This window comes from Chiloscyllium punctatum, chromosome 7, assembly GCF_047496795.1.
Source record: "Chiloscyllium punctatum isolate Juve2018m chromosome 7, sChiPun1.3, whole genome shotgun sequence".
NCBI classification, from domain to species: domain Eukaryota; kingdom Metazoa; phylum Chordata; class Chondrichthyes; order Orectolobiformes; family Hemiscylliidae; genus Chiloscyllium; species Chiloscyllium punctatum.
Genome location: NC_092745.1, coordinates 116,040,160 through 116,063,375, shown reverse-complemented (window position 1 = coordinate 116,063,375; position 23,216 = coordinate 116,040,160). Strand labels below are relative to the sequence as shown.

Here is a 23,216-nt window from a genome sequence, read left to right as displayed (position 1 = left end):
CCCCCTGAACCCTCCTCCCCATCTCCCTGTACTCTCCCTACCCATCTCCCTCCCTACCCATAACCCTGTACCGTCCCTTCCCATCTCCCTGTATCCTTCTCCCCATCTCCCTGTACCCTCCTGCCCGTCTTCCTGAACCCTCCCTCCCCATCTCCCTGTACCCTCCCTTCCCAACTCCCTGTACCTCCCTTCCCATCAACCTGTACCTTCCTCCCTATCTCCCTGTACCTTCCCTTCCCATCAACCTGTACCCTCCTCCCTATCTCCCTGTACCCTCCCTTACCATCTCCCTGTACCCTCCATCCCCATCACCCTGTACTCTCCTCCCCATCTCTCTTTACCCTCCCTTCCCATCTCTCTGTACCCTCCCTCAACATCTCACGGTACCCTCCCTTCCCAGCTCCCTGTACCCTCCCTCCTCAACTGCCTGTACCCTCCTCCCCATCCCCCTGTACCCTTCCTTCACATCTCCCTGTACACTCACTCCCCAACCCCCTGTACCCGCTTCCCCATCTCCCTGTACCCTCCCTCTCAATCTCCCTGTCCCCTCCCTGTAAGCTCCCTCCCCATCTCATTGTACCCTCTTTCCCCATCTCCCTGTACCCTCCTACCCATCTCCCCATACCCTCCCGCCCCATCTCCTTGTACCCTTCCTCCCCGTCTCCCGGTACTCTCCTCCCCATCTCGCTGTACCCTCCTCCCCATCCCCTGTACCCTTCCTCCCCATCTCCCTGTACCAACCTCCCTGTACCCTCCTCCCAATACCCCTGTACACTCACTCACCATCTCCCTATACCCACCCTCCCCATCTCCCTCTACTCTCCCTCCCCATTCCTTTGTACCCTCCTCCCCATCTCCCTGTACCCTCCATCCCCGTCTCCCTGTACTCACATTCCCCATCTCCCTGTACCCTCTTCCCCATCTTCCTGTACCCTCCCTACCCCTGCACCCTCCACCCCACCTCCTTGTACCCTCACTCCCAATTTCCCTGTATCCTCACTCCCCATCTCCCTGTACCCTCCCTGTACCCTCCTCCCCATTCCCTGTACCCTTCCTCCCCATCTCCCTGTACCAACCTCCCTGTACCCTCCTCCCAATACCCCTGTACACTCACTCACCATCTCCCTATACCCACCCTCCCCATCTCCCTCTACTCTCCCTCCCCATTCCTTTGTACCCTCCTCCCCATCTCCCTGTACCCTCCATCCCCGTCTCCCTGTACTCACATTCCCCATCTCCCTGTACCCTCTTCCCCATCTTCCTGTACCCTCCCTACCCCTGCACCCTCCACCCCACCTCCTTGTACCCTCACTCCCAATTTCCCTGTATCCTCACTCCCCATCTCCCTGTACCCTCCCTGTACCCTCCTCCCCATCTCCCTGCACCCTCACTCCCGTCTCCCTGTACCCTCCCTCCACATCTCACGGTACCCTCCCTTCCCAACTCCGTGTACTCTCCTCAACAAAACCCTGTACCGTCCGTCCCTATCTCCCTGTACCCACCCTCCCTATCTCACAGTACCCTCCCTTCCCATCCCCCTGTACCCTCCCTCCCCATCGCCCTGTACCCTCCCTCCCATCTCCCTGTACCCTCTCTCCTCATCTCCCTGTATTCGCCACCCCACCTCCCTGTACCATCCTTCCCCATCTCCCTGTACCCTCCTCCCCATTTCCCTATACCCTCCCTCCCCATCTCCCTGAACCCTCCTCCCCATCTCCCTGTACTCTCCCTCTACAACTCCCTCCCTACCCATCTCCCTGTACCTCTCTCTCCATCCCCCGTACCCTCCCTTCACATCTCCCTGTACACTCACTCCCCAACTCCCTGTACCCTCTTCCCCATCTCCCTGTACTCTCCTTCCCCATCTCCCAATACCCACCCTCCCAATCTCCCTGTACCTTCCCTCCCCATGTACCCTCCAACCTATCTCCCAATACCCTCCATCCCCATCTCCATATACACTCCCTCCCAATCTCCCTGTCCCCTCCCTCCCCATCTCCCTGTATCCTCCCCCATCTAACTGTACCCTCTCCCATCTCCCTGTACCCTCCTCCCCATCCCCCTGTACCCTCCTCCACATCTCCCTGTACCCATCCCATTATCCCCATACGCTCCCTCATCTCCCTGCACTCTTACTCCCCATCTCCCTGTACCTTCCTCCCCATCCGCATGTACCCTCCCTCTATCCCCCTGTACCTTCCCTCCCCATCTCCCTGAACCCTCCTCCCAATCTCCTTGTATCCTCCTCCATCTCCCTGTACCCTCCTCCACAGCTCCCTGTACCCACCCTCCCCATCCCCCTGTACCCTCCCTCCCCATCTCACGGTACCCTCCCTTCCCAGCTCCCTGTACCCTCCCTCCCCAACTCCCTGTACCCTCTTGCCCAATCTCCCTGTACCCTCTCTCCTCATCTCCCGTACCCTCACGCCCCATCTGACGGTACCCTCCCTTCCCAGCTCTCTGTACGCTCCCTCCCCAACTCCCTGTACCCTCCTACCCATCTCCCTGTACTCTCCCTCCCCATCTTCCTATACCCTCCCTTCCCGTCCCCCGTACCCTCACTCCCCATCCCCCATACCCTCCCACCCCATCTCCCTCCCTCCCCATCTCCCTGTACCCTCCCTCCCCATCTCCCTGTACCTTCTCTCCCCATTCACCCTGTACCCTCCCTCCCCATTTCCCTCCCTCATCTCCCTAAACTCCCCCATCTCCCTGTACCCTCCCTCCCCATCTCCCTCCCTCTCCATCTCCCTGAACCCTCATCCCCATCTTCTTGTACATTCCCTCCCCATCCCCCTGTACCTTCCCTCCTCATCTCTCTGTACCCTCCCCCTCCATCACTCGGACCCTCCCTGTACCCTCCTCCCTCCCCATTTCCCTGTACCCTCCTCCCCATTTCCCTGTACCCTGCCTCCCCATCTCCCTGTACCCTCTCTCCCCATCTCCTGCCGCCCCACACATCCCTGTACCCTCCCTCTCCATTTCCCTCCCTCCCCATCTCCCTGTACTCTCCCATCCCATTTCCCTCCCCATCACCTTCAACCGTCCTTCCCATCTCCCTGCACTCTTCCTCCCCATCTCCCTCCCTACCTATCACCCTGTACCCTCTCTCCCCATCTCCCTGTACCCTCCCTCCCCATTTCCCTCCCTCCTCATCTCCCTATACACCCCCATCTCCCTGTACCCTTCCTCCCATCTCCATCCCTCTCCATCTCCCTGAACCCTCCTCCCCATCTCCCCATCTCCATCCCTCTCCATCTCCCTGAACCCTCCTCCCATCTCCCTGAACCCTCCTCCCCATCTCCCTGTACCCTCCCTCCCCATCTCCCTGTGTCCTCCATCCCCTTCTCCCTGTACCCTCCCTCCCCTTCTCCCTGTACCCTCCCTCCCCTTCTCCCTGTACCCTCCCTCCCCATCCCCCTGTACCCTCCCTCCCCATCTCCATGTACCCTCCCTCCTCATCTCTCTGTTCCCTCCCCCTCCATCCCCCTGTACCCTCCCCGTACCCTCCTCCCCATCTCCCTGTAACCTATTCCCCATCCCCCTGTACCCTCCCTCCCCATCCCCCTGTAGCCTCCCTCCCCATCTTCCTCCCAACTCATCTCCCCATACCCTCATTCCCCATCTGCCTGCACCCTCACTCCTCATCTGCCTGTACCTTCCTCCCCATCCCCCTGTACCCTCCCTCCCCATCTCCCTGTACCCTCCCTCCCCATTCCCCAGTACCCTCTCTACCCATCTCCCTGTACCCTCCCACCCCACCTCCCAGTACCCTCCCTCCCCATCTCCCTGTACCCTCCCTCTTCATCTCCCTCCCCCCACATCCCTGTACCCTTCCTCCCCATTTCCCTCCCTCCCCATCTCCCTCCCTCCCATCTCCCTGTACCCTCCCTCCACATCTCCTTATACTCCTCCATCTCCCTGTACCCTCCCTCTTCATCTCCCTTCCTCCCCATCTCCCTGAACCCTTCTCCACATTTCCCTGTAACCTACTTTCCATCCCCCTGTACCCTCCCTCCCCATCTCTCTGTACCCTCCTCCCCATCTCCCTGTAACCTACTTTCCATTTCCCTGTACCCTCCTCTCCATCTCCATGTACCCTCCTCCCCTTCTCCCTGTAACCTACTCCCATCTCACTGTACCCTCCCTCCCCATCTCCCTGTACCCTCCCTCCCCATCTCCCTGTACCCTCACTCCCCATCTCCCTGTACCGTCCCTCTCCATTTCCATCCCCCCCACATCCCTGTACCCTCCCTCCCCATCTCCCTGTACCACCCCTCCCCATCTCCATGTACCCTCTCTCCCTATTCCCCTGTACCCTCCCTCCCCATCTCCCTGTACCACCCCTCCCCATCTCCATGTACCCTCTCTCCCTATTCCCCTGTACCCTCCCTTCCCATCTCCCTGTACCACCCCTCCCCATCTCCATGTACCCTGCCTCCTCATCTCTCTGTTCCCTCCCCCTCATCCCCCTGTACACTCCCTGTACCCTCACTCCCCAACTCCCTGTAACCTACTCCCCACCTCCCCCTGTACCCTCCCTCCCCATCCCCCTGTACCCTCCCTCCCTATCTCCCTGTACCCTCCCTCCTCATGTCTCTGTACCCTCCCTCCCCATCCCCCTGTACCCTCCCTCCTCATCTCTCTGTACCCTCCCCCTCCATCACCTGTACCCTCCCTGTACCCTCCTCCCCATCACCCTATACCCTCCCTCCCCATCCCCCATACCCTCCTTCCCCATGTCCCTGTACTAACCTCCCTATCCCCCTGTACCCTCCCCAACTCCCCGAACCCTCCTCCCCATCTCCCTGAACCCTCCTCCCCATCTCCCTGTATCCTCTCGCCCAATCTCACTGTACCCTCCCTCCTCATCTCTCTGTTCCCTCCCCCTCATCCCCCTGTACCCTCCTCCCCATCTCCCTGTAACCTACTTTCCATCTCCCTGTCCCCTCCCTTCCCATCTTCCTGTACCCTCCCTCTCCATCTCCCTGAACCCTCCTCCCCATCTCCATGTACCCTCCCTCCCCATCCCCCTGTGCCCTCCCTCCCCATCTCCCTGTACCCTCCTCCCCTTCTCCCTGTAACCTACTCCCATCTCCCTGTACTCTCCCTTCCCATCTCACTGTACCCTCCCTCCCCATCTCCCTGTACCCTCACTCCCCACATCCCTGTACCGTCCCTCTCCATTTCCCTCCCTCCCCATCTCCCTGTACCCTCCCTCCCCATCTCACTGTACCCTCCCTCCCTATTCCCCTGTACCCTCCCTCCCCATCTCCCAGTACCCTCCCTCTCCATCTCCATGTACCCTCCCTCCACATCTCTCTGTTCTCTCCCCCTCCATCCCCCTGTACCCTCCCTGTACCCTCCTCCCCATTTCCCTGTAACCTACTCCCCATCCCCCTGTACTCTCCCTCCCTATCTCCTTCCATACCCATCTCCCTGAACCCTCCTCCCCATCTCCCTGTACTCACCTCCCCATCCCCCTGTACCCTCACGCACCATCTCCCTGTCCCCTTCCTCCCCATCTCCCTCATCCCCCCACATCCCTGTATCCTCCCTCCCCATTTCCCTCCCTCCCCATCTCCCTGAACCCTCCCTACCCATCTCCCTCCCTACCCATATACCCTGTACCCTCCTGCCCCATTTCCTTCCCTCCCCATCTCCCTGTACTCTCCCTCCACCTCTCCCTCCATTCCCATCCCCCTGTATCCTCCCTCCCCATCCCCCTGTATCCTCCCTCCCCATCTCTCTGTACCCTCCCTATCCATCTCCCTCCCTACCCATATACCCTGTACCCTCCTGTCCCATTTTCTTCCCTACCCATCACCCTGTACCTCCGTCACATTATCTCCGTACCCTCCCTCCGCATCTCCCTGCACTCTCACTCCCCATCTCCCTGTACCTTCCTCCCCATACCCCTGTACACTCCCTCCCCATCTCCCTGTACCCTCCCTCCCCATCTCCCTGTACCCTCCCACCCCATCTCCATGTTCCCTCCCTCTATCCCCGTACCCTCCCTCCCCATTTCCATGTACCACCCTTCCCCATCTCCATGTACACTGCCTCCTCATCTCTCTGTTCCCTCCCCCTCATCCCCCTGTACCCTCCTCCCCATCTCCCTGTCCCCTCCCTCCCCATCTCCCTGTACCCTCCCTCTCCATCTCCCTGAACCCTCCTCCCCATCTCCATGTACCCTCCCTCCCCATCCCCCTGTGCCCTCCCTCCCCATCTCCCTGTACCCTCCTCCCCTTCTCCCTGTAACCTACTCCCATCTCCCTGTACCCTCCCTCCCCATCTCCCTGTACCCTCACTCCCCATCTCCATGTACCCTCCCTCCCTATTCTCCTGTACCCTCCCTCCCCATCTCCATGTACCCTCCCTCCCCATCCCCCTGTGCCCTCCCTCCCCATCTCCCTGTACCCTCCTCCCCTTCTCCCTGTAACCTACTCCCATCTCCCTGTACCCTCCCTCCCCATCTCCCTGTACCCTCACTCCCCATCTCCATGTACCCTCCCTCCCTATTCTCCTGTACCCTCCCTCCCCATCTCCATGTACCCTCCCTCCCCATCTCCATGTACCCTGCCTCCTCATCTCTCTGTTCCCTCCCCCTCATCCCCCTGGACACTCCTTGTACCCTCACTCCCCAACTCCCTGTAACCTACTCCCCACCTCCCCCTGTACCCTCCCTCCCCATCCCCCTGTACCCTCCCTCCCCATCCCCCTGTACCCTCCCTCCCTATCTCCCTGTACCCTCCCTCCTCATGTCTCTGTACCCTCCCTCCCCATCTCCATGTACCCTCCCTCCCCATCCCCCTGTACCCTCCCTCCTCATCTCTCTGTACCCTCCCCCTCCATCACCTGTACCCTCCCTGTACCCTCCTCCCCATCACCCTATACCCTCCCTCCCCATCCCCAATACCCTCCCTCCCCATGTCCCTGTACTAACCTCCCTATCCCCCTGTACCCTCCCCAACTCCCCGAACCCTCCTCCCCATCTCCCTGTACCCTCTCGCCCAATCTCCCTGTACCCTCTCTCCTCATCTCCCGTACCCTCACGCCCCATCTGACGGTACCCTCCCTTCCCAGCTCTCTGTACGCTCCCTCCCCAACTCCCTGTACCCTCCTACCCATCTCCCTGTACTCTCCCTCCCCATCTTCCTATACCCTCCCTTCCCGTCCCCCGTACCCTCACTCCCCATCCCCCATACCCTCCCACCCCATCTCCCTCCCTCCCCATCTCCCTGTACCCTCCCTCCCCATCTCCCTGTACTCTCCCTCTACAACTCCCTCCCTACCCATCTCCCTGTACCTCTCTCTCCATCCCCCGTACCCTCCCTTCACATCTCCCTGTACACTCACTCCCCAACTCCCTGTACCCTCTTCCCCATCTCCCTGTACTCTCCCTCCCCATCTCCCAATACCCACCCTCCCAATCTCCCTGTACCTTCCCTCCCCATGTACCCTCCAACCTATCTCCCAATACCCTCCATCCCCATCTCCATATACACTCCCTCCCAATCTCCCTGTCCCCTCCCTCCCCATCTCCCTGTATCCTCCCCCATCTAACTGTACCCTCTCCCATCTCCCTGTACCCTCCTCCCCATCCCCCTGTACCCTCCTCCACATCTCCCTGTACCCATCCCATTATCCCCATACGCTCCCTCATCTCCCTGCACTCTTACTCCCCATCTCCCTGTACCTTCCTCCCCATCCGCATGTACCCTCCCTCTATCCCCCTGTACCTTCCCTCCCCATCTCCCTGAACCCTCCTCCCAATCTCCCTGTATCCTCCTCCATCTCCCTGTACCCTCCTCCACAGCTCCCTGTACCCACCCTCCCCATCCCCCTGTACCCTCCCTCCCCATCTCACGGTACCCTCCCTTCCCAGCTCCCTGTACCCTCCCTCCCCATCTCCCTGTACCCTCTCTCCTCATCTCCCGTACCCTCACGCCCCATCTGACGGTACCCTCCCTTCCCAGCTCTCTGTACGCTCCCTCCCCAACTCCCTGTACCCTCCTACCCATCTCCCTGTACTCTCCCTCCCCATCTTCCTATACCCTCCCTTCCCGTCCCCCGTACCCTCACTCCCCATCCCCCATACCCTCCCACCCCATCTCCCTCCCTCCCCATCTCCCTGTACCCTCCCTCCCCATCTCCCTGTACTCTCCCTCTACAACTCCCTCCCTACCCATCTCCCTGTACCTCTCTCTCCATCCCCCGTACCCTCCCTTCACATCTCCCTGTACACTCACTCCCCAACTCCCTGTACCCTCTTCCCCATCTCCCTGTACTCTCCCTCCCCATCTCCCAATACCCACCCTCCCAATCTCCCTGTACCTTCCCTCCCCATGTACCCTCCAACCTATCTCCCAATACCCTCCATCCCCATCTCCATATACACTCCCTCCCAATCTCCCTGTCCCCTCCCTCCCCATCTCCCTGTATCCTCCCCCATCTAACTGTACCCTCTCCCATCTCCCTGTACCCTCCTCCCCATCCCCCTGTACCCTCCTCCACATCTCCCTGTACCCATCCCATTATCCCCATACGCTCCCTCATCTCCCTGCACTCTTACTCCCCATCTCCCTGTACCTTCCTCCCCATCCGCATGTACCCTCCCTCTATCCCCCTGTACCTTCCCTCCCCATCTCCCTGAACCCTCCTCCCAATCTCCCTGTATCCTCCTCCATCTCCCTGTACCCTCCTCCACAGCTCCCTGTACCCACCCTCCCCATCCCCCTGTACCCTCCCTCCCCATCTCACGGTACCCTCCCTTCCCAGCTCCCTGTACCCTCCCTCCCCATCTCCCTGTACCCTCTCTCCTCATCTCCCGTACCCTCACGCCCCATCTGACGGTACCCTCCCTTCCCAGCTCTCTGTACGCTCCCTCCCCAACTCCCTGTACCCTCCTACCCATCTCCCTGTACTCTCCCTCCCCATCTTCCTATACCCTCCCTTCCCGTCCCCCGTACCCTCACTCCCCATCCCCCATACCCTCCCACCCCATCTCCCTCCCTCCCCATCTCCCTGTACCCTCCCTCCCCATCTCCCTGTACCTTCTCTCCCCATTCACCCTGTACCCTCCCTCCCCATTTCCCTCCCTCATCTCCCTAAACTCCCCCATCTCCCTGTACCCTCCCTCCCCATCTCCCTCCCTCTCCATCTCCCTGAACCCTCATCCCCATCTCCTTGTACATTCCCTCCCCATCCCCCTGTACCCTCACGCACCATCTCCCTGTCCCCTTCCTCCCCATCTCCCTGTACCCTCTCTCCCCATTTCCCTGTACCCTCCTCCCCATTTCCCTGTACCCTGCCTCCCCATCTCCCTGTACCCTCTCTCCCCATCTCCTGCCGCCCCACACATCCCTGTACCCTCCCTCTCCATTTCCCTCCCTCCCCATCTCCCTGTACTCTCCCATCCCATTTCCCTCCCCATCACCTTCAACCCTCCTTCCCATCTCCCTGCACTCTTCCTCCCCATCTCCCTCCCTACCTATCACCCTGTACCCTCTCTCCCCATCTCCCTGTACCCTCCCTCCCCATTTCCCTCCCTCCTCATCTCCCTATACACCCCCATCTCCCTGTACCCTTCCTCCCATCTCCTTGTACATTCCCTCTCCATCTCCCTGAACCCTCCTCCCCATCTCCTTGTACATTCCCTCTCCATCTCCCTGAACCCTCCTCCCCATCTCCTTGTACATTCCCTCTCCATCTCCCTGTACCCTCCTCCCATCTCCCTGAACCCTCCTCCCCATCTCCCTGTACCCTCCCTCCCCATCTCCCTGTGTCCTCCATCCCCTTCTCCCTGTACCCTCCCTCCCCTTCTCCCTGTACCCTCCCTCCCCTTCTCCCTGTACCCTCCCTCCCCATCCCCCTGTACCCTCCCTCCCCATCTCCAGGTACCCTCCCTCCCCATCTCCATGTACCCTCCCTCCTCATCTCTCTGTTCCCTCCCCCTCCATCCCCCTGTACCCTCCCCGTACCCTCCTCCCCATCTCCCTGTAACCTACTCCCCATCCCCCTGTACCCTCCCTCCCCATCCCCCTGTAGCCTCCCTCCCCATCTTCCTCCCAACTCATCTCCCCATACCCTCACTCCCCATCTGCCTGCACCCTCACTCCTCATCTGCCTGTACCTTCCTCCCCATCCCCCTGTACCCTCCGTCCCCATCTCCCTGTACCCTCCCTCCCCATTCCCCAGTACCCTCTCTCCCCATCTCCCTGTACCCTCCCACCCCACCTCCCAGTACCCTCCCTCCCCATCTCCCTGTACCCTCCCTCTTCATCTCCCTCCCCCCACATCCCTGTACCCTTCCTCCCCATTTCCCTCCCTCCCCATCTCCCTCCCTCCCATCTCCCTGTACCCTCCCTCCCCATCTCCTTATACTCCTCCATCTCCCTGTACCCTCCCTCTTCATCTCCCTTCCTCCCCATCTCCCTGAACCCTTCTCCACATTTCCCTGTAACCTACTCCCCATCCCCCTGTACCCTCCCTCCCCATCTCTCTGTACCCTCCTCCCCATCTCCCTGTACTCACCTCCCCATCCCCCTGTACCCTCACGCACCATCTCCCTGTCCCCTTCCTCCCCATCTCCCTCACCCCCCCAAATCCCTGTACCCTCCCTCCCCATTTCCCTCCCTCCCCATCTCCCTGAACCCTCCCTACCCATCTCCCTCCCTACCCATATACCCTGTACCCTCCTGCCCCATTTCCTTCCCTCCCCATCTCCCTGTACTCTCCCTCCACATCTCCCTCCATTCCCATCCCCCTGTGCCCTCCCTCCATTCCCATCCCCCTGTGCCCTCCCTCCCCATCCCCCTGTATCCTCCCTCCCCATCTCCCTGTACCCTCCCTACCCATCTCCCTCCCTACCCATATACCCTGTACCCTCCTGTCCCATTTTCTTCCCTACCCATCACCCTGTACCTCCGTCCCATTATCTCCGTACCCTCCCTCCCCATCTCCCTGCACTCTCACTCCCCATCTCCCTGTACCCTCCCTCCCCATCTCCCTGTACCCTCCCACCCCATCTCCATGTTCCCTCCCTCTATCCCCCGTACCCTCCCTCCCCATTTCCATGTACCACCCCTCCCCATCTCCATATACCCTGCCTCCTCATCTCTCTGTTCCCTCCCCCTCATCCGCCTGTACCCTCCTCCCCATCTCCCTGTAACCTACTTTCCATTTCCCTGTACCCTCCCTCCCCATTTCCCTGTACCCTCCCTCTCCATCTCCCTGAACCCTCCTCTCCATCTCCATGTACCCTCCTCCCCTTCTCCCTGTAACCTACTCCCATCTCACTGTACCCTCCCTCCCCATCTCCCTGTACCCTCCCTCCCCATCTCCCTGTACCCTCACTCCCCATCTCCCTGTACCGTCCCTCTCCATTTCCATCCCCCCCACATCCCTGTACCCTCCCTCCCCATCTCCCTGTACCACCCCTCCCCATCTCCATGTACCCTCTCTCCCTATTCCCCTGTACCCTCCCTCCCCATCTCCCTGTACCACCCCTCCCCATCTCCATGTACCCTCTCTCCCTATTCCCCTGTACCCTCCCTTCCCATCTCCCTGTACCACCCCTCCCCATCTCCATGTACCCTGCCTCCTCATCTCTCTGTTCCCTCCCCCTCATCCCCCTGTACACTCCCTGTACCCTCACTCCCCAACTCCCTGTAACCTACTCCCCACCTCCCCCTGTACCCTCCCTCCCCATCCCCCTGTACCCTCCCTCCCTATCTCCCTGTACCCTCCCTCCTCATCTCTCTGTACCCTCCCCCTCCATCACCTGTACCCTCCCTGTACCCTCCTCCCCATCACCCTATACCCTCCCTCCCCATCCCCCATACCCTCCTTCCCCATGTCCCTGTACTAACCTCCCTATCCCCCTGTACCCTCCCCAACTCCCCGAACCCTCCTCCCCATCTCCCTGAACCCTCCTCCCCATCCCCCTGTATCCTCCCTCCCCATCTCCCTGTACCCTCCCTATCCATCTCCCTCCCTACCCATATACCCTGTACCCTCCTGTCCCATTTTCTTCCCTACCCATCACCCTGTACCTCCGTCACATTATCTCCGTACCCTCCCTCCGCATCTCCCTGCACTCTCACTCCCCATCTCCCTGTACCTTCCTCCCCATACCCCTGTACACTCCCTCCCCATCTCCCTGTACCCTCCCTCCCCATCTCCCTGTACCCTCCCACCCCATCTCCATGTTCCCTCCCTCCCCATCTCCCTGTATCCTCCCTCCCCATCTCCCTGTACCCTCCCACCCCATCTCCATGTTCCCTCCCTCTATCCCCCGTACCCTCCCTCCCCATTTCCATGTACCACCCTTCCCCATCTCCATGTACACTGCCTCCTCATCTCTCTGTTCCCTCCCCCTCATCCCCCTGTACCCTCCCTCCCCATCTCCCTGTACCCTCCCTCTCCATCTCCCTGAACCCTCCACCCCATCTCCATGTACCCTCCCTCCCCATCCCCCTGTGCCCTCCCTCCCCATCTCCCTGTACCCTCCTCCCCTTCTCCCTGTAACCTACTCCCATCTCCCTGTACCCTCCCTCCCCATCTCCCTGTACCCTCCTCCCCATCTCCCTGTAACCTACTCCCCATCTCCCTGTATCCTCCCTCCCCATCTCCCTGAACCCTCCTCCCCTTCTCCCTGTAACCTACTCCCATCTCCCTGTACCCTCCCTCCCCATCTCCATGTACCCTCCCTCCCTATTCCCCTGTACCCTCCCTCCCCATCTCCATGTACCCTCCCTCCCTATTCCCCTGTACCCTCCCTCCCCATCTCCATGTACCCTGCCTCCTCATCTCTCTGTTCCCTCCCCCTCATCCCCCTGGACACTCCTTGTACCCTCACTCCCCAACTCCCTGTAACCTACTCCCCACCTCCCCCTGTACCCTCCCTCCCCATCCCCCTGTACCCTCCCTCCCTATCTCCCTGTACCCTCCCTCCTCATGTCTCTGTACCCTCCCTCCCCATCCCCCTGTACCCTCCCCCTCCATCACCTGTACCCTCCCTGTACCCTCCTCCCCATCACCCTATACCCTCCCTCCCCATCCCCCATACCCTCCCTCCCCATGTCCCTGTACTCACCTCCCTATCCCCCGTACCCTCCCCAACTCCCCGAACCCTCCTCCCCATCTCCCCGAACCCTCCTCCCCATCTCCCCGAACCCTCCTCCCCATCTCCCTGTATCCTCCCTCCCCATCTCCCTGAACCCTCCTCCCCATCTCCCTGTAACCTACTCCCCATCTCCCTGTATCCTCCCTCCCCATCTCCCTGAACCCTCCTCCCCATCTCCCTGTAACCTACTCCCCATCTCCCTGAACCCTCCCTCCCCATCTCCCCATACCCTCACTCCCCTTCTGCCTGCACCCTCACTCCTCATCTGCCTGTACCTTCCTCCCCATCCCCCTGTACCCTCCGTCCCCATCTCCCTGTACCCTCCCTCCCCATTCCCCAGTACCCTCTCTCCCCATCTCCCTGTACCCTCCCTCTTCATCTCCCTCCCCCCACATCCCTGTACCCTTCCTCCCCATTTCCCTCCCTCCCCATCTCCCTCCCTCCCATCTCCCTGTACCCTCCCTCCCCATCTCCTTATACTCCTCCATCTCCCTGTACCCTCCCTCTTCATCTCCCTTCCTCCCCATCCCCCTGTACCCTCCGTCCCCATCCCCCGTACCCTCCGTCCCCATCTCCCTGTACTCTCCCTCCCCATCTTCCTGAACTCTCCTCCCCATCTTCCTGTACCCTCCTCTCCATATCCCTGTACTCTCCTTCCCCATCTCCCCTTCCCATCTCCCTGTACCCTCTCCCCCCATCGCCCTTTCTTTCCAACACCCTCCCTCCAACCTCACTCTCCCTCCCCATCACTTTTCACCCTCTCTCCCTCTCACTCTCCCTCCCCATCATCCTGCACCTTTGCTTCCCATCTTTCCTGCTCCCTCCCTCCCCATCTCCCTCCCTATCACCCATCATCCTCCCTCCCCATCACCCTCCCTCCCTATCACCCTGCGCCCTCCCTTCCTGTGTGTTTCTCTAATCCCTCATTCACTGTCTCTCTAGTCCCCCTCTTTCGGCATCACTCTTCAGCTCTGTCTGGGTAATGTCCTGCCACACTGCTTCACTGTCACTCTCCTCTCTCCTTCAGCATCTCTCCGCCCACCTTCACTGTCATGCTGTCCCTTCCTTTACTATCTCTACAGTTCCAAGCTCCACCCTCAATTCTGCCACAACTTACCTATGGACTGCCTCAGGATTTTACAGCTGATGTTGATTCTGTTCATCCAAGTTTTGAGATAGCTCAGAAAGGGGCTGATGAGAAACCTCTGGTGATACACAGACTAACGAAAACTGGAGAAGAAACCACATCCGCCTCCAGAAATCTGCTGTCACTTCGCATCTTTTAAACACAATTTCTTTCCCCCGTTCCCAGTGATTTATTTCCGAAAATACTTGGAGTGCGGGGGTCCTGCTGAATTTTAATGCCAGAGCCCTATTTAAGCTATTTTGTTTCCTGCCTGACTTTGATTTGATTTATTATTGTCACATGTAGTGTCAGTTCTTCTATAGCGATGATTGTGTTCTTGTGCATCCCCGCATTAGAGAAAAATTGCGCTTTAGAAACAGCGCTTAAAGTGTTGGCACTGACAGCATGTTACAGCCAACAAACGTTTTAAATGTTCATGCTGTAGAAACTGCCAAACCAATTCATCAACTGAGTTACAACAAATTCAAGTTATAATAGAATGACAGTGAGAACAGAGTATAGTGAAAGGTATCATTTTGCTTTTTATCCAGGCAAATCATACCTTACATAAGTACATCAGGATATTAAAACGGATGCAGAATTCAGTGTTACAGCTACAGAGAATTTGCAGAGAAAGATCAAATCTAATATCTGAGAGGTCTGTTCAAAAGTTTAATAACAGCAGCCAAGAGGCTGTTCTTAAATCTGTTGGGATGTGTTTTCAAACTTCTATATCTTCTGCCCAATAGAAGAGGGTGGACGAAAGTATAACGGAATGGGAAGGGCCTTTGATGATGTTGGCTGCTTTCCCAAGTCAGCGGGAAGTATAGACAGAGTCAATAGAAGGAAGGCTGATTGGTGTGATGGACCAGGCTGCATTTACAACTATGTAATTTCTTGTGGTCTTGGGCAGAGCAGTTGCCATATCAAGCTGTCATGCATCCGGATAGGATGCTTTCTATAGTGCATCTGTAAAAACCAGTAAGTGTTATTGTGGACATGCCAAATTTCCTTAGCCTTCTGAGGAAGTAGAGGTGTTGATGTGCTTTCCTGACTGTAGCGTTGATACAGATGGGCCAAAACAGATTGTTGGAACTTGAAGCTCCTGACCACCTCCACCTCGGCACCATGGACACAGACAGAGACATGTTCTCCACTCTGCTTCCTGAAGTCAATGACCAACTCCTCTGTTTTGCTGACATTGAGGGAAAGATTGTTTTCTTTACACCATGTCATCAGGTAAAGCACGCACCTGGTGGATCTGACCTTTCACTGCCAAGAAAACTGTCCTTTAGCTGCTCGTTCAAAATGGCTCAGAGAACCTTTGGTATGAAATCTTAGTTATAGAGTCATAGAGTCATAGAGATGTACAGCATGGAAACAGACCCTTCGGTCCAACCCGTCCATGCCGACTAGATATCCCAACCCAATGTAGTCCCACCAAATACAGGATTAACTCTCCAGAACTGACTACTGAATACACCATGGTCAAAACTCACTAACGCCATGGTTAAATTGGAAGTCGGCATGTTTGCTGTGGATTTGCATCAGATTTCACAGATTGGCATGAGTCTCCAACAACACCCTCTCCCACCAAGCCCCAACCCCAACCTGATTCTCTCCATCATATACCTTTGAATCTAGATTTCTATCCATGTGAATCAGGTGCTGTGCATTTTCTCTCCAATAACAATTTCACAATAATTGTAGCTTCTGGACAACTTTACTTTTAGCAATATTTTGAACAGAATAGTTGTGCAGGGATCTGAATTTCTTTTCCCTCCAATCAGCCTATTAATATGTTTCCTGCAATCCCACAATGCTCTGTGTGTGACCTTGTACCGTCTCTCTCCGTATTTAAATATGGGTCACAACCTCATTTAGCTTTTCAAGATCAAGTATTTTAAAAACCATTTGAAATTCTTAGAAGTTGAATATCTATCAAATCTTTGGTGGAATTGTCAACAAATTTACTCTCTCATTTTCACTTACTCTCTCTGGTACTGAATTCATGTATTAATTCAGTAAATTGCAACAGAAAGTAGAAGGAATGGTGTGCAGCGAGCACGTTTAAGATTTCAGTGGCTCAATTGAGAATTGGGTCAAAGGGCGAGCAATTAATACAGTAAATGAACTAATGTAACTTGTATTCCGCTAAGTTTCCATTTATTTACCTTTGCATCTGTAAACGCTGCGGTGCAAAGGGGATAAAAAAAACCTTTCAGACAAAAATGCTGTTTATTTATTTGACTTAAAAAAATGTCCCTGGACGTGTGCAATCCTGACAAGGAATGAATGGGTGTGTGCTGTGGGACTTTTGTTAAATGTAGGCTAAGCTAGGTTAGATTGGCAAGTTTCCATCCCCGTAGGACATTAGTAAATTACTTAGTTTTCATCAAACCACAATTTTCATTCAGCTTCAGCCAGTTCAGAAATAACTTTGTGGAATTAAAATCAATGTTCTTTGGATTGTTCATATAGTATTAGCCATTATACGCCCTCTATATTACACCTCACAGAGTCTTAGATTCATACAGTGCAGAAAAGCCCCTTCGGACCATCAAGTCTGCACTAACATAACTACCACCAAGAGTGATCTCAATTTCCTGCACTTGTCCCATATCTTGAATGTTATGATAATTGATGTAATCATCCGAATACTTTTAAAGGCTGTAAGATTTCCAGCCTTCATGACCTTCCCAGAATGCATTCCAGCTTCCCACCACCTCGTGAATGTAAATATTTGTTTTCTTCATCCCCTCTGAATCTCCTGCCCACTTGTGACTGACCCCTCAACCAAGGGTAACAGCTGCTCTCCATTCACCCTGTCCATACCCTCATAATCTTATACACCTCAATCATATCCTCCCTCAGTCTTCTCTGCTCGAAAGAAAACAGTCCAAGCCTATCGGGTCTCTCCTTATAGCACAATTTCTCCATCCCAGGTACCATCCTGGTGAACCTCCTATATAACCCTCTCTAGTGTTATCACCTCTCTTTACAACAGTAATATAAACTTCAACCAGTCCCCTTGAGAATAGAATATGATCGGTGTACATAGGTGTACCAGGATGTTTGCCTGAAAATTAATTACTTTGATTTGAACTGTAACCCTTAATAAGATCATGTTTTAAAACAAGGGGATGCAGTGGCCTATAAATCTCTCAAGGTCAGTTAGTTGTCTAGGGACCAAGGTTTTGATTCCCACACAGCAGATGGTGGAATTACTATTCAAAAAATTTGGAATTAAAGGCATTTTTGATCTTGTTCACTAAAGTCTTTTATGGAAAGAAATTTGCCATCATTAGCAGGTACAGCACACACGTGACCCACAGCAAAATGGCTGCCCTATGCAGTTGCCCTCACAAACATTCAGTTGTTTCTTGCTGTTACTAAGTTTCAAAGCAATGGAACTGAATAGACTACCCAGAATTGACCTCAGCATTGCAAACAACAATGGCAAACATAGCCCTATCGACCCTGCACAGTCCTTCTTACCAACATCAGGGCTTCTCTGTGGGAAGCTAGAGAAGTGATTGCTGGGCCTATTGCTGAGTTATTTGTATCATCGATAGTCACAAGTGAGGTGCCGAAAGACTGGAGTTTGGCTAACGTGGTGCCACTGTTTAAGAAGGGCGGTAAAGATAAGCCAGGGAACTATAGACCGGTGAGCCTGACCTCGGTGGTTGGCAAGTTGTTGGAGGGAATCCTGAGGGAACAGGATGTACATGTATTTGGAAAGGCAAGGACTGATTTAGGATAGTCAATATGGCTTTTTGCGTGGGAAATCATGTCTCACAAATTTGATTGAGTTTTTTGAAGGAGTAACAAAGAAGATTGATGAGGGCAGAGCAGTAGATGTGATCTATATGGACTTCAGTAAAGCATTTGACAAGGTTCCCCATGGGAGACTGATTAGCAAGGTTAGATCTCATGGAATACAGGGAGAACTAGCCATTTGGATACAGAACTGGCTCAAAGGAAGAAGACAGAGGGTGGTGATGGAGGGTTGTTTTTCAGACTGGAGGCCTGTGACCAGTGGAGTGCCACAAGGATCGGTGCTGGGCCCTCTACTTTTTGTCATTTACACAAATGATTGGATGTGAGCATAAGGGGTACAGTTAGTAAGTTTGCAGATGACACCAAAATTGGAGGTGTAGTGGACAGCAAAGAGGGTTACCTCAGATTACAACAGGATTTGGACCAAATGGGCCAATGGGTCGACAAGTAGCAGATGGAGTTTAATTCAGCTAAATGCGAGGTGCTGCATTTTGGGAAAGCAAATCTTAGCAGGACTTATACACTTAATGGTAAGGTCCTAGGGAGTGTTGCTGAACAAAGAGACCTTGGAATGCAGGTTTATAGCTCCTTGAAAGTGGAGTCGCAGGTAGATAGGATAGTGAAGAAGGCGTTTGGTATGCTTTCCTTTATTGATCTGAGTAGTGAGTACAGATAAATAGAGTCATAGAGTCATAGAGATGTACCCGGCAAGTAAATAGACAGCACAGAGGACATGCAGGGTTGGTTTCAAACCCCGGTCCCCAGAACATTACTTGGGTTTCTGGATTAATAGTCTAGTGATAATACCAATAGGCCATCACCTGCCCAGGACAGGATTTTTCTTTAAAAGAACTGGCACAGAGTTAAAGGGCTGAATTGTGTACTTCTGTGCTACATTTTCTATTGGACCCAAAACATATTGCAAAGATGCTGAACAGAAACTGTTGAGTGTTAAAAGATCATGGGGAGAACTGGGGGGTTTGGGGATGGGAAGGGAGATAAGGGATCCAGAAATTTTAAAAACTACATAAGATCTCATGATTTCTCTCCCTGGCTCCGACTCATCCTGAATAACACAGGATTACATCTTTAACCTTAGGAACTGACAAATTATAAGTACCTCACACATGAAACGTGTTTCCTCTGCAAACCATTTGCTTTTTTTTTGCCTTTGTTTGGTCAGATGTTAGTCTTCTGTCTTTGATCTTCAACCAAAACACCTCTCTGAAATTTTAATTACCTGCTGATAAACCTTTGTGGAGTTTCATTCTCTTCTGGTTCAAGGGCATGTGTTTCAGTGAGAAGAAAGTATTCATTTTGATAACTATAAGTGAAATGTGATATTGCCAGTTGAAGAAAATGGGAAAATAATTATTTCAGAAATTGCTTTGCAGAAAACTGAGAAAATCAGAAGGAATCTGGTTACCAAGGAAGCGTTACTATCAGCTAGAGAACAGTTGCCTGTTCACACTCAATTTGAAATGACATGGTATTTTATTGGAAAGAAACATTAGAAATTTTTCATTACATTATTTTAATGAAGTCATTACCCTGTTTAAGATAAATTATTACAGTGACATGGTTGTTAAGAACATCAGACATCAAACTTCCAGTCAACAAGGCATGGGGAGGAGGGGGTTTGATAGCTTACTAATACACAGCTAAATAGACAGTTAGTATAAGAAAGATGTGCATTTATAGAGCACCTTTTATGAGCTCAGGACCTCCTAAAGCACTTTTGAGCTAATATAATAAGACAGCTCAGTAATGTCATCAAAGCAGCAAGAGATAAACAGTCAAATTAACTATCTCAGTAATGTTGATTGAAGGATAAATATTAGTTATGACACTAAATGACCTTTCATTTTTACTTAAATATAACACAAACATGAAAGTTAATTTGCAGTAAAGATAGAAGTTTGGCTCTATTACATTCTATTGTTCTGTAGAGTAGTTGAATAAAACTGGGTTACAAAAATGCACATTAAAAATAAATTGGATTCCAAGGTCATGTGATTCACATACCAGTCCATGAATTCTGTAATTTTTCTCTACTTAAAAAGTAGGGCAAAGAAGACAATGGTTAACTTCAAGTAGCTTCTCTACTTAGAAACTTTATTCTTTGTGCCAAAGTGGACAAGTTCACATTTTATCACATTATGCTCCACCTATCAAAATGTTTGTCCACCTCTCTCTGTCTTGACCTTCTCTTGATAACTTACTTTTCTATCTATCTTTGTGTCACTGGCAAATTTGGCTTCCATACATTCAGCCCCTACATCCATGTCATTGTTATAGATTGTAGATAGTCAAGCAGCTCACGGTTGGTTAGCTTAGTTGGGTGGATGGCCAGTTTGTGATGCAGAGTGATACCAACAGTATGGGTTCAGTTCCCACACCAGCTGAGGTTACCAGGAAGGTGCCTCCTTCTCAACCTCTCCTTTCACATGAGAAGGGCTGCCCTCAGACTAAGCCACCACCAGTTGTCTCTCTCTCTCTCTAATGACACCAGGTTATTGTCCAACAGATACCTTGGGATCAGCTTTGGAGTATTACCTGGTGTTGTCTGACTTCTGTCTTTGTCCACCCCAGTCCAACACCGGCATCTCCACATTATCTCTCTCTAATGAGACAGTAGTCTTCTGGGACTATGGTGATTTTATTTTAAATAGTTGAGTTTCTAATGCTGATCTTTGGAGCAGTAGATGGAGATTGCTAACCTGAAAAAGGCCAATTTATCCATCCTCTCTGCTTCCTGTTTAGTAGCCAATTATTTATCAATGCTAAAATGTTTTGCCTATGCTATGTGCTCTTACCTTTGATGTTGCACCTTAACTCTGCCAGATCACATTATGATTTTCAAAGTATCTTACTGTAAATTCCTTTATAATGGACTCTAATATGTCCTGCAACACATGTCAGGCTAACTGGCCTATATTTTCCTGCTTTCTGTCCTCCTTTCATTAATAAAGGTGTTATATTAGCTATTTTCTAACCAACTGTAACCTTCTAGAATCCTATGAATATTGGAAGATCATAACCAATGTCTCCAATACCTTATCAGCCATTTTTGCTTTAAGATTTTAGGCTGTGGGCAATTTGGTCCTGGAGATTTGTCAGCCTTTGTCCAGCACCTTTTCCATTGCACGCTACATGAGCCTGTGTGTGACTCTTTTTTTCAGTGGGGGCCTTGGGGAGGCACCATCATCATCCACTTGATCCTAATGGTTTGGTGGTCAGATGTCAACAACGCGTTGAATTGTGATAATTGTAACCACCTTGCCTCTTGTTCCACCATCACTGGCAGTGAGACAGAGTAATCCTTCCCCCTTTTTTCTTATCGAGAATTATTTGGACCTCACTTTGTCATGCAGCTCCCCCTCTGACCTTACTGTCATGGATGACCCTCCCAGAAGCAAGGAGTTCCTGACTGCATTATGCAAGAGGTCATCAGAGTCTGGCAGCCTCTTCACAACATCAGAGTGGTGATTCCATCAATATTGCAATCTATTGACAAGAGCAAATATGGATGGAGACAATGATTTTCCCAATGTTTACTGGAGAAAATTTTAGCTCATCTAATACTGGATATCAGACAAATATGAGACTGAATGTGGTTGAATGGATGCCGAGAGGTAGTAGACAGCAAATATATGAAGCTAACCTCATGGGAGGAAGTTTAATAAATAATAAGTAAGGGGAGTACCTTGTGGATGGGCCAAATTGGAAAATTTCCAAAGCTGATCCTAATGTACCTGCTTCAACTCCAATTATAGTAGATGTGTCTGAGTAAACCTTTCATGTGAGGCTGTACATTCATGATAGCTTGGTTGATATTTGAATTAAGTGCTGGTAGGAATTCCTAATCTTTAGCAACATTTTGTAGCAGGTCAGTGCATATTGTAAGCTGTTTATAGCCTGGGTGAAGAAGGAGAGCTTTATTGTATTACACCAGAATATCTTCAGTTCTGTTCGACCAACCAACCAAAAACCAGGATCCTAATCATACAACTCTTAATTTTTGTTTTTGTTCTCTCTAACTGATACCTCTTATATCCTCCCTGTTATTCCAAACCTTAGGACATGCAGCCATGTAGTTTGCGACCAAATGCTGACAAAAATGAATATTCTGAGATTTGTCCAGTTCAATTGGTTCAAAAGGTAACACTTTACACCTCATCGTGCTTTATAAGCTCTGCAGCTAGTGATAGAAATGGTATTCATTTTAATTATTACCATTTAATTTTCAAATTAATGTATCATGAGGAATTCCAGTGCCTCAATTGCTAAAGATGTGCTATAATGCATAAGTTATCGCAATGATGCATCAACATCATCTTTAAAAATTAGACTTATTCTAATGGAAGCTAACAACACCCACCATTGTTACTTAAGGGAAAATTGCATAGGTGTTACTTAAGCATATAAATCTGTATGATCCCTGCAATGGGAAGAGTAGCTATTCTCTCTCTTTCGCCCTACTCACTCACTTCTAATCCAGCTTTCATCTCCCTTGTTTTTAGACAGCTCTTGGTTGAGCCAGTTACAATGGCCTCAGCGTGAGGAAATATCACAGGATACATTTACATTTAGTGGATCAGTAACTCACATCATAGAAAAATAAAGTCTACGTACTGGTTGACATTACTTTCTACAGAACGAAAACCAACTCTCTTATTGCAATGGCAAAATCATAGATCCACATATTTTACGTTTAATGTACTGAATACAATCTATACTCTGGCATCTAGTGCTGACATTGTTAAAACTGGTTTCCTTGTCCTGGAGACAGAATCAGAATGCATACATACAGAGTCACGTATATACAACTCTCGGGTACATAAAAGTACTAACATTTACGTCATCACATTTGTCATTTGCTCCCTGCTGCTTTCCACTTTGTCTTAGACTTTCCCTTTTGTTTTTTTTAAACCCCTCCCTCTTTGTCCCTGCCATTGAACTTAAACATGTTCTACCGCTGATATTTTCCAGTTCTGACAGAACTGAAAGGTTGGGTGTATTTTCTAGGTCTTGTGGCAGTGGGCTCAGATATGGAAAGGCAGAAAAATAACAGGGAACTCCCTCAATGCATTCCCACTGCTGGGGTGAATGGGGAAGCAGACTGTCTGACTGAGGTGCCCAGGCAACCTACATACTTGAAGGGGGCAGGTCAGGAGTGAT

General features: G+C 52.7%; 1 protein-coding gene across 1 annotated transcript in view; it reads left to right on the top strand.

The window, feature by feature from the left end:
* Positions 1-23,216, top strand: part of ephx4 (epoxide hydrolase 4) — a 64,473-nt gene that overhangs the window by 33,229 nt on the left and 8,028 nt on the right. The window lies entirely within an intron of this gene.